This window comes from Coenobita brevimanus, unplaced genomic scaffold (assembly GCF_032717465.1).
Source record: "Coenobita brevimanus isolate Jiangsu-jjx unplaced genomic scaffold, ASM3271746v2 jjx.HiC_scaffold_2776, whole genome shotgun sequence".
NCBI classification, from domain to species: domain Eukaryota; kingdom Metazoa; phylum Arthropoda; class Malacostraca; order Decapoda; family Coenobitidae; genus Coenobita; species Coenobita brevimanus.
Window position 1 is genome coordinate 117028 of NW_027643737.1, and position 13003 is coordinate 130030.

A 13003-nucleotide genomic window follows, 5' to 3' on the forward strand; every position below is an offset into this window, starting at 1 on the left:
CACCTGAGCACACCGACTGGCACTAGCACAAATGTACGAAATATCGGCCATTTGGCTCACATTAGTATCAATGTCAGGATCAAACTGGGGAATATCGAATCGAGAAAGGTCCCCAATAAAGTTTTCGATGTGAACATCACAAAACTTTATAGGGCGTTTTAACCGAGATTTCTTCTTCTTACAACTTCAATACAAAACTGCATGATCACCAAGCGAACCCGCCCGCACACCAAGGCACACCCTATCCACCACAGGGGGGGACAGAGCAACCGCTATGGGGGCGTGATCCGATGGAATATCAAGACCATTATTCACAGTGAAACTTTAAATGCAATTTAAAATATTGGTAGAAGCAATACACACATCTACTTCAGAAATCCATTCATTATGTTTCCTATACGTCAGATTGCTCTTATAATGTTTTTCACCATATTTCAAGTTATTTACCACCACTAAATTTTGTTCTACACATACAGTAGTCATAGTATTTGCATTCTCATTAGGCAAATTAATTTGCTCAGGAATCTCAGGGTAGGTGAAATAATCAGATCCAGGGACAAGTAAATTCACTAAAATACTTTGAACATCAGTACCAAAACGTGTGTTCAGGTCTCCCATTCGTAGAACATTACAATTTTCCTCTTTTCCACATATGATTTTCTCTTGTATATAACTGAAACTGTTAGGATTAAAGTACTGCGAATCTGTAGGGGGTATATACACAAAGCCCAAGAGCACAGTGCTCAATAGGGACAATCTGAGCCAAACTTGGTCTTTCATTTTACAGTCTACACCCATCACAGATGACTGTCAACAACGCTTTACCAGTACCACTGTGCCCCCTCTATGTCCGTCTGACCTCACAGTGTCTCTATAACAAACATAGCCAGGTAGAGAGATACGATCACTAGTTTTCACTTCATTCAACCCTATCACATCGTAATTCATTAACAATGCCAGTACAGTACATTGGGCTTTTCTAACTTTGTACGAACCCCATTAATGTTCCACGACATGATTGCAACATGTCTTCTTTGTGGTTCATCTAGAAAGGAGCCGGCCGCCAGCTGTCGATGACCACCTGATCGCGATAAAGTTTCCTCTCATTCGTGTTCAGCCTGATCGTGCAGCCGATGTCCTCTCTGCCGGCTCAACATCCCGCAGACAGACAGACACACACACACACACACACACACACACACACACACACACACCTCAGCAACTTGTCGGCAGACGCGAATACATGATTTAGGAAGCAGCTTTTTTTTTTTTTTGCCTATCGACCATTGAGGCCGGGTCCCATGAGAGATCTTGATGTATACCAGGGGAGGCCAAAGATAAGTCAATGGCCGAAAAGTTACCAGTACGATCATCTACACGAGTCGCTCTACCATCGTTCAGAAGACAGAGGTTGGACTGTAGTATTAGGTCGGCTACTTGCTCCCCACGACCATCGATCCTCAAGCTACCCCATTGATAGTGATGGGCGTTAAAATCGCCCAACACTAACTTATTGCCAGGAAGATGTTCAAATAGTGAATGTAAAGCATCACTATCAATGGGGCCATGTGGAGGACAGTACAGAGAGCAAATAGACAGATACGTGTTATTAAATTTTACTCTGCACGCGACAGCTTCCAGAGTAGAATTTAGAATCACTTCCGTTTGTGGGTGTGATTTGTGGGTGTAAATGGCAACTCCGTGACCTTCATATCTTCTATACGAGTGGTAGTGTTTGAACTGTGGAGGATCAGGGTAATCCTCCAGGCGCGTCTCCTGTAAACAAACAACGTCTGGCCTGTGTAGTGAAAGCAAGATTGCTATATTATGTAACTTATTCCTAATACCTCTACAATTCCACTGTAGTATAGTGAATGCGGCGGTTTAAGATTTTCGTGGGGGGCCAGTGTGCTTAGTCTTTTTATGCCCCCCGCGTCCAGGCGAGTGGCTACCGGGGGACCTTTCCCGGTTCTTGTTCATGGAAACTTCCATATTTTCATCAATGATAAGGCTCCCAGACTCCACCGAGGAAGAGCTATTCTTTCTCTCCCTTGCTGGACCAGGAGCGGGAAGGACATGAGGACGTGACTGCTTAGTGAGGGTGGTCAAATTAATTTTGTCAGACTTGTCAGGCTTCTGTTTTGGCTGCACTGACTGCGAAGGAGTAGCGACAGCCTGAGAGTATGATGTAGCAACAGGGATGTCCGTAAGAGAGTTGGAACGTACCGGTACAGGAGGCTTAGACTGAGAGGTAGGGCGTGGGGCATGAGGAGCAAATGTTAGGTCAGTCTGTGTCTCAAAGGTGCACATCACGGGACGGGACACAACCGCCGATGCATAGGAGATATTAGGCTTGGGAGTTGCATGCAACTCCTTCACCTTCTTCCTTGCATCGTAAAAGGAAATGCCCTCAGTCGCTTTCACAGTGTAGACCTCTTTCTCCTCCTTCCACTTGGGACAAACCCTCGAGGAAGTGGAGTGAGCATCCTGGCAGTGAAAGCAGCACTCAGTCTCGGATGTACAGTTGTCAGCAGAGTGACCTACAGCCGCACACTTGCCACACACGATGTTGGAAGCCCGACATGCCTTTTCATGATGTCCATAGAGCTGACATTTTGAACAACGAAGGGGATTCGGGATGTACGGTCTTACATTTACAATTTCATATCCTACTTTGACATTTGTAGGTAGCAAAACTTTGCCAAAAGTGAGGACAACAGTGGCTGTCTTCGTCCTTACGCCTTCCTGATAACGAGTGATGAATCCGGCATCAATTACATCCTGCTGAGCAAGTTCCTGTATGATCTCTTCCTCACTCATCACCATGAGATCCCTGCAAGTGATAACACCCTTGCAGGAATTCATGGATGTTGGGATCTTGGCTTCGATATCATGACAGTGAAACTTGCGCAGCTTTAGCAAGTCTTTAACCTGAGCTGAGTTGAATGTCTTTACTAGGAGGTCCCCATTTCCAAGTTTTTTTACTTGTTCCACCTCTCCCGCACAGTGGTCAATCACCTTCTTGACAATGAAGGGATTAAGTCTGGACAGGGGAGTGGAAACTAGTGCATGAAGCGTTACGAAGGTCGCGTTATTTACAGGTATGTCAAGCGGGGAACGAGTCTGGCGTCCGTCAGTCTGGGGCCGGTCAGTCACGGTAGGGATGTCGTCAGGACTACCTCCCCCCTTGAAGGGGGGGAAAGCAGTAAGGGAGTCCGTCATAGCTACCACTTCCCCCGTGAAGGGGAAGTGGGAAGAGAGAGAAAAACGACCAAGGGGCAAAGTACCTGGGGAAGACCCACCTAGGGTGAGATTACCCTCTCAAACCACTGTCGGGAGGACGCGCCTGTGTGTGACTCACACCCCAGAGCGATCAGTGGGGGGTACACTCCAGAGGTGAGTATGCAAAGGCAATCTCAGAAATTAGATATAGACACCTACTATATCTACTAAGGCCAGGGAGGAAAATGAGGTCTAGCTAACCTAACTTTATTGAAAAACGCCCTAGTGGCGAAAGAAAGAAAAAGCTAACGCCGGTGAGGCAACCCTGCAGCTAGAGGAGAGCTCAGAAACACGTCTTCCTTCTCCACGACTATTCATCAAAGTCCAGGAAGCAGCAAAGACAGCAACAATATTAATACTCGAAGGAAGGCCAAAAGCAGAGTACAGGAACCAGTTTATGTCAACGTTTCGCCCACAAAGCTTCTTCAGGAACATCATTACTGGACAACACTCCACTCCTTAAACAGACCCAAGCCTGACTGGTAGTGCAGGATTGTGTACTTGTGTTCTGGTCACCATTCAGGCTTAGGTCAATTTCAATAGTGAAGCACTGTCTACTGGTGTTGTTCCTGAAGAAGTCTTGGGGCAGAATGTTGCAAGTGGGATTCTGTACTCTGCTTTTGGTCTTTCCCTATATACAGCAGCGAATACACCATAATTTTACTGTTTATCTTCCTTATGAAAGCTTTCCCAGAATCCAGCTAAATGAAACGAGTATTTCCCCATTCAATTTTTATCCCATACTTCACACTCGGGACGATTTGCATCAGTATATGACCGATTCCCGCTCAGTGTTACGAGTCCTTTGACGGAAGGTAATCGAATATTGTTTTTGCTGGGTTTTATGGGCCGGCTAAATGCCTCACACATTGTAAAGCCTCTAGTCATACAAGCCTCCGCACGCAACATACTGGTGAAGCACAAATGGTGATGGATTTCTGTAGTGAGAATGACGCCAGATCCAATATTATCCCTCTGCAGTTCGGGACAGCTCTAGTATTACGCAAGTCTAATTGAATGTTGTTTTTGCTCAGTTACAGTATATGGACCAGGTTAATGTCTCTCACATTGGGAAGCCTTAAGTCTTACAAGGTTAGGCACGCAACACAGAAGCACAAATGGTGATGGGTGTCTGTAGTGAGAGTGATACGTAAATGTGTTATAATGATTCATCCCGTCAGTCTGCAATATGAACCGACAAGGTGATCACATATGCAAGTATGTCCGTGAGCAAAAAGCCTCCAACACCTATCTGCCAGTTGAGGCAGTGGAAGAGTGCCACATGAACTAGTTTCTTTTGATAGCAATATGAAACACACAAGAGAAAGGTATCAGAAGAAACGATACTCTCATTTGACAAGAATGAGAAATACGGAAAGTAGGACGCAAGGCTGACAGAGAATTTTGACTCCACATGAAAATACTTAATATCAGGATTCTCTTTAAATGGCCGCCTTGGTTTTGAGTTACCCTAAAAACAGATCACGAGACAAAAACGCTTTCACTGAGCGACCGTGGATCTCCAGCTGAAAGTATATTGATGGTTAAATAGTAGTGATATGTACGTTGGTCTGCTGTAACATCACATATTAGTTCTGTAGTGTGTTTTTATGAGCAAAGTGCAAACACCAGTAGATTACATGACCTCCCCCCCTTTCCTTGCGCGCGCACCCCCCGAATTCCTCGTCCAGCTGCGGTGGCAGCAACATCTCCTCTCCTCATCATGGCCTCGTCTACTACTGCTCCAGCCTACGACCCGTTGAGGGGGGCTAATCATAGCAGTACTGAGCCTGAAGGAGGAGTGCAGACCATCACCATCACCGGCACCGTGAAGTGGTACAGCATCAGGGCGAAGTACGGGTTCATCCGGCGCCAGGACACTGGCGTCGATGCATTTGTGCATCGCTCAGCGATCGCTGCTACCTCTTCTCGGCGCCCCTCGCTCTCGTTACGCCAGGGCGAGACAGTAGAGTTCCACATTCACCAGACACCGAAGGGTCCCGAGGCTAGAGACGTCACTGGACCGGGAGGTGCAGCTGTGCAAGGCTTTGCCAATGCACGGCGGCGCCCCACGGCCCAGAGGCGCCGGCCTGGGGATCCCCGATGTCCTGAGGATGTGAATACCATTGTCGCCATGTGCATCGTGACGGCGAAGGCTTTCTGTGGCGATGACAAGGCAGCTATGCTCGTTCTACTCCCTCAAGTCTTTGAGAAGAACGGGCTGCCACGCCTTGTCATCCCTCAGAGCTTCGCTCGTGATGCACGGCCATTCCCGCGTCAGGAGCGTCACACCACAACGCTGCAGCCTCCTAGACCCCGCACAACACCGCGGAAGAGGCTGCAGCTCGACGCTCCCCTAAACAGGGCAACTGCCGCCTCCTGCTCTACCTCTGCCCCGCCCATGGACATCGACACCGCCGATGATCACCGCCCGCCGTCAGCAGCTGAGGGAAGGGTCGCCTCTCCTGTCTTTTCCATCATACAGGAAGAAAGCGACCACACCTCCCCCTTACCACCTGATGCTGTCGTGAACCTCCAGGCCACCGAGGAGGCATGTACCTCTCCCTCCCCACCACCGACATCGAACAAGAAGAGGTAGAGGAAGAAACAGCCTAAACCACCGCCACCTGCCGAGATAGATCCTGAAGGCACTACTCCACACGCTTCTGAACCTGACCTCAGCTATAACGACACCCTCAGCAAGGCAGAAATTTCCAACATCGTAAAGTCGGCCTTTAATCCCGACATTTTCCTAGGCCGTCTAAAACAGACAGAAGTATCCTTATTTTCCAAACTAACCAGCCCCAGCAGTTCCTCGTAGAGGCTGCTCCACTGACATCTCTGATAACTCTGGCGGGCTCTCCACCCTGAGCCCGGGTCCATTTTCATAATAAAATGGACGAATCTCAACAACAACAACGCACCCCCCCCTACACACATCTACACGCAAGCTAATCAGTTTCCACATCTTAAAGTTGTACAAACCTACCTACGTGCAAGATATACAAGGAAAGTTATTACGAAAATGGTTATGGTCATCATCTTGCTCGTTCATTGGCGAGTTTCCTTAATTGGCCTCTGTGTGTGGTTTATGGCTTCTCTCTAGACTTGAAGGACTTGTATCTCAGTACTTGAAGCTTATTGATTCCTTGTTTTTTATACTGTGATAATTATAGGTCTTTCACAATAACCTGGCCCATTATTTTCGTCCTTCATACATATATCTCCTGGTCCATTTTCTCGTCCTTCATACATACATCTCCCACCCATTTCTGTATTACCTTTACCTTCACTTGGTAGATTATTGTCCTGTATACCTACTTCGACCATCCATTTCTACTGTACACTCACTTTAAGTTGGTCCAAATTTACGTCTTCCATACAAACTTCACTTATCAATCAATCAGTTAGTCAGTCAATCAATCTAACTGTCTACCTGTCTATCACCAGATGCCTTAATCCCGTCAGGGGTGACCACAAATGAATCACCTCCATGTCACCCTTTCCTCCTCCATATGGCGACCTTCTCTGCAACTCACGCCCCCTTTTCTCACCTCAACCCTTCCTCTCTAACTTCACTCCCCTCCACAGTTTCTCGTATTGAAATAGATAATTTTCTGACCTGAAGTTTCCTTGTCTTGCTTCACTCCTATCCAAAGGCCTCTCGTATTGAAATAGTAATCCTCTCATCTCAAACCCTCTCCTACTTCTCTCGTCTCCAAAATCTCTCATATTAAATGCGATACACTTTCTGGTCCACCTCGGTCTCTTCAATTGGTCTCGGGTCCTCAAGGCACAATCAAAAGCTGTAGGTGTTTCGTCTGGGCAATAAAACGATTTCTTTGAGACTTCCCTTCCAGTTTATTGGCTGTAAAATCTACCGTTCTTGAGTTTTCGGTGATACAATACATTTTGTGTTCTGGCATGACATATAAGTTAACTGTGCATCTTTTTTTTTTTTCTTTTGAGAGAGAGAGACTAAGTGAGTGAGTGTGTGCGTGCGTGCGTCCTTAACCGCAGCATTTTGTAAGTAGAAAATGGAAAACTTTGACCAGTTCCCTTTCGCTACCTCAGTCCATGTAATAAGGTGCTGGAATTTCCTATCAGCAAAAGGCATGGTATCACTTTTCTCTCATGTCATCTCAGTTTATATTTTTATTTTTATATTTTCCTTTTCCCTACTTTCATTTATTCTTTCCCCCATTTATATCCTCCACACTCCTACCTTCATTAATTCTTTTCCTCATTGTAATTTCCCTTATCAGGCAAATCACTTAGGATCCTCGCAAGCCTGTACTTAGAGCCGGTAGCATCAGTGGTTATAATCATTCCAAGAAGGAAAATTGTACACTTGAAATACACAGCCTCTTCGACTTATGGTCTTCCTCATTATAAAGGGTGAGGCATAAGTCTGTAGGCATATGGAAAGGACACATCTGAGGTTATACTGTGTGTGTGTGTGTGTGTGTGTGTGTGTGTGTGTGTGTGTTCGTTATCGTGTTCGTGTTCTTGAGGCAGTTCTGCTTCATCACCAAACTAGCTCCCGTAACATCACTAATCAACACCAATGACTGGCACCTCAAATCACTACCTCCCTCGACCAGTGCCCAGTTATCAAGCCTCTTCCCCTGTATGTTGCTGAGAGGAGAATTGGGTGATATTTTTATAGCCTCGTGACTGACTTGAGATGACACAGTACTCGTTACCAACAGTGTATCAGGCGCCTTGGTCATACTTCTTAGTCTTTTCGAAGAGATTAAATTTAAACGATTCAGGTTAGGTTTAGGATGGACTAACGTGCCTACCTGCTTACCTGCCTGTGTGCCTGCCTGTCTGCCTACCTAATTACCTACCCACTTACCTGTGAGTCCCTGCGTGCCTGCCTGTCTTCCTACCTACCTACCTACCTACACATACACACACACAAAGGCTAGGGAGACATGTTTAAGGCTATTTAGTGATGAGATGAACCCCGTCATAAAACTAGCAAGGTTTTGTTTGGTGTGGCCTACCCTCTGTTTCTCCAACCCACAAACCTGTTTATTTATTTCCATATTAAGACAAATCCTCCATTTACCATATAATTATCGAAGTTCCTATTTATTCTCTTAGTTATTATTTATCTTCTATCTTAATTATCCATAGACTACCCCAAAGCTGTCTCATTATTACCATACTAATCAGATCCACCTCTTTCTCAGACTCTCTTTCTCAGTGTAATTATTTCTAAACTATCCCAAAACCAATTTATTCTCAAGCTCAGCTAAACCCACCTTTATGTGTTAGTTTTATGTTTTTCCTTTTTAATATTAACTTGCCTTATTGTGAAACGTTTGGTGGTTATATAAGTGAAGACAAAGGATTAAGTAAGCAGTCCTAAACTCTGGTTGAGACAGAGAACGTTGATAAGGCAAAAGAAAGTTTATAAATGTATGTCGACCCAGCATCCTAGCCGTCAATTCTCCAAGTCTAGAGAGAGGGCTGAGGGAGCGCAGTGGTGAATGGAGTCAGTGTGGACCGCGAGTGAGCTAAGAGAGGACGGACGCCCCTGTCACTCCCTCCAGAGACAGAGTGTCGCGGCTGTTATAGTAGGACTCGCGCACGCTCGCGGCCGTGGCGCGGCCCGCACCTGTGTACAGTGTTGCCACGTTTTCTATACCGTTCTCTCTCTCTCTCTCTCTCTCTCTCTCTCTCCTGGCGGGAAATGTGAGCCACCCTGAGTACTTTTGATTCTTTTATAAGTTATTTATAATTGTGCTTTCATTTGTTAATTTGGTTTTGTCATATTTAGTAGTAGATGGAGTGTCAAAGTTACTGTCTGCTGAGAGGTTTGTTACGTTACTGATTCATACACCCCGACGTAGTGGTCCAGGGGGGAGGGGAAGTGTGAAGGGGGATTTGACCTGAGACACCCAGGAGGGATTAAGAAGGGAGGAGAGGGGAAGGGGGATCTGGATTCACCTACCACGTGGTCAGTATTAGAAGAGAGAGAGAGAGAGAGAGAGAGAGAGAGAGAGAGAGAGAGAGAGAGAGAAATTACGTGTATAGATATATGTGCATCAATAGGAACAATGTATATCAGTGTGTGCAGTATGTACAAAGGAACAAATGAATACAAAGAAGGCAGTGACAGACCTCTCTCTCTCTCTCCCCCCTCCCCCTCTCTCTCTCTCTCTCTCTCTCTCTCTCTCTCTCTCTCTCTCTCCTGGCGGGAAATGTGAGCCACCCTGAGTACTTTTGATTCTTTTATAAGTTATTTATAATTGTGCTTCCATTTGTTAATTTGGTTTTGTTATATTAAGTGATGCCGACAATGCATTCAATGCATGCCTCTCTCTCTCTCCCTCTCCCTCTCTCTCTCTCTCTCTTGGGACATTGAATCTCCTCATTCTCCCTTGGGACATTTATTTTAGGCCAGATGGATGTGTAAGTATTGCCACTCACAAGAATTACATGAATTATTTCTTTTACTTTGGATATTGGCATATTTCTTCTTTTTTCATGCTCATTATCTTATATCCATAACTGTGATATTATTACCCACCCTAAAACTACGCTAAAAACCATTAAAAGTGACTACAATATCTTTTAGCAACACTGTACAATATGTGTGCCATGTTTCTGTGTTACTGTATAAATATTTTATGCATAATAAGATTACTGTTGATTCATCCATCAAAATACACAAGTGTAAGTTTTATTCATCTGAATTTATCGAATTTGTGATGCCTTGTACATAAATAGCTTCCGTTTCACATCGCAAGTTGGGGAAACGTGGCACCATTGCCCACAGGTGCTGGCCACACCCCCGCCGCAAACAGGCGGGAATCCGACTATAGTGGTTCGGTTCCTTACTCTCCTGCAGGAGTCTCACCTCGAAGCCTCCTTCCCCTCGTTCACAAGTCTCAAAAGCCTCCTTGAGCACCTACAGCAGTATTTTTCCCCTCCTGCAAAAGTCTCAAAAGCTTCCTTGAGCACCTACAAGTCTCATTCAGTGGCCTACTTCTCCTCCAGAAGTCTCAAAAACCTCCTTCACCCCCCTGAAGAAGTCTCACCCAGTCCCCTTCCCTCCTGCAGAGGTCCCAGCTCAAAGCCTTATGGTTTACATGCAGTGTATTTTTCTGGACTAGAACAGTGAATTTACCTAACATTTTCTGAGTGTCGATGATCCTGTTAGCTCCGTGATAATGAGGGACGGCATCAGTGCTTAGGACGATTGTGTGATACCATTCCGGCAGAAGTAACTAAAACTCCATTAGTATATTTCTTTACAACGAAGCATCTTTAGGCTGGTTGAGAAGGTTGCAGAGAACCTTCAAGACACAGGAGGTTCACCTGAAAGGATAAATACGATTCCGGCAGATATAAGGACAAGACACAATTTTTTTCGCTACGACAAGAGTACAAACCTTCAAGCTGGTTGAGAAGGTAGCAGAGAACCTTCCAAATAGAGGAGGTTCAAGTCCAAGGATGATGGTGGAAGAGATGAGACTTGGCGACGGAGGTAAGACTGAGGGAGATGGTGGCGGTGGCGGGGGTCTACAGGCAGGCCAGTGGAGCGCCGACCCCGAGACTGGGTTGGTGACACTGACGGAGGCGGCTCTGGCCAGGCTAATCAACGCTGACCCCATTGACAAGTGGTCTCAACTCGACCCACAGCCAATTGCAAGGTAGTGTGCTTTGCTTTGAAATTGTCGATGATAGTATGATGATGGTGATGATGATGATGATGATGATAATGATGATGTGGACCTATAGCAATGACTAGTAACCAAGGAGACTCATTTCTATCTCTTAGCTGAGGCCCACTGAATTTCACGCAACCACGACTTAGCATTCTCTTTGTGGGAGTGGTCTGGTTCCGTCAGATGAAAACAAACAGACTATAGTAACAAGAATAAACTTAAAAAAAAAAATGGACATCACCGGGATTCAAGGCATTAACCCGGGAAGATTTCACTCAGTAGCGGGAAATTCGCACGTGTAGTAACAACGTGACTGAATCTGGCACCTCCCCGGACTCCCAGATACGATAGGATCACGTCTTTTCCGTTTTATTCTCGCTGGGCAGAAGAGAGTAACGTGGAGGGGTGCTGTCAGGTGAACCCGTCTGACCTACGCTGAATACGTGGTTAGAAAGTCTCCATTAACCCCTTCTATATGCAAGCGTTTCTCAGTGTCGGTATATCGACCAGAAAGTCTCTATTAATCCCATCTATATGCAAACGTTATTCGGTATCTGTAAATTTGTTAGAAGGCCCCCATTAATCCTTTCTATATACAAACGTTTCTCGGCATCGGTATCTTCTTATCACCCACACGTTTTCATTCAGCTTAGACCAGGCCTCTTCTAATTTGTCTTCGAGTATTATAGTAAGATACCTGAATCTAGGAAACGGTGGCTACAAATCTATCGTCTCCAGGTTATTCTATCCTTTGCCATCCCGCTTCCTTCTCTCCAGTTTACACCCTCCTCACTCATCTACCTCTCCACCCGACCCCTCCATCTCATCCTCGGTTTCTCCCACACCCCCTCCACCCTACCCCACTTACATACTCTCCTAGTCAGTCTCGCATTCTCCATTCTCTCTGAAAACACCAGCACATCCACAGCACCACCACAACGTTCCATATCTTCTTTTTTGTGCCACTCTGTCTGCAGTAGTGAAGGAAATAATGCTCAGACTGATGGGATTAAGGCCTGTATTCTCGTCGGTTAAGGTGGCTCCCTGACACCTTATCCATAGAGAATTATTTTCCATAGTGTGCCTTACTACTCTCCTGTATATTGCGTATATCTTTTAAACACCATCATGGAAGGGAAAAATACAATGCAAGGAATTATTAATGAGATGCAAGCAAAAATAAACCGGTAAGGAAAAGGTGTTAGGGAGCTTACTTACCTGACGAGAATACGCGACTAAAAAGATTATTCCGAATCCCAACTGATGCCAAACTCGAGGATGGACAGATGAACCCCCTGACTGCGATATGTTCCCTCCGCTAAGTATAAGGGTATGATGTTTGCCTTAGTGGAATACCTAGGTGAGTCCATGGCAGTGAGAAAAAGATACACACACACACACACACACACACACACACACACACACACACACACACACACACACACACACACTTAGGTCTGCTTGATCAACTCTCTGACCCTGGGGATGCCTTCTTCATTCCTTAATATTTTCTTCCAGTTTTATTCAACACAGGACAGACTTATAGAACAGGAAGAGATGACCCCTCCAGTACGACAGACCTTTCCTATGCTGAATAAAATCGTCTGGTAACAACAAGAATAAACAGGACGTCACCTGGATGCTGCAGCCAGGATTCAGTATTAAAATTGAAAGCGCAAATGTAAAGACAAGCTCCCTATTGGTTACGACAATTTTTGAAATACCTGATGAGGATAGGACACGTGTCACCTTTCCGTACCTGCAGTGAGGGATGTGGGCTAATCACCTTTAATTACAGGTGTCCCTTTAATTACCGTCAAATCATAGGACAGTATTTGACTTCCCCTTCGCGTTCCCAATTACAATACAATGGTCATGATCCTCTTTAACCAGAATTTACGTTTTTTACGCTGCTTTATTTTCTAACATAAAGCCTCTCCTACTGAAGGGATTATTCCAGCTGAAAAAAGCGAGAAACAAACAACAACTTTCCTAATAACATCCAGTAAGAGGCCGAGGTGCAATACACGCAATAA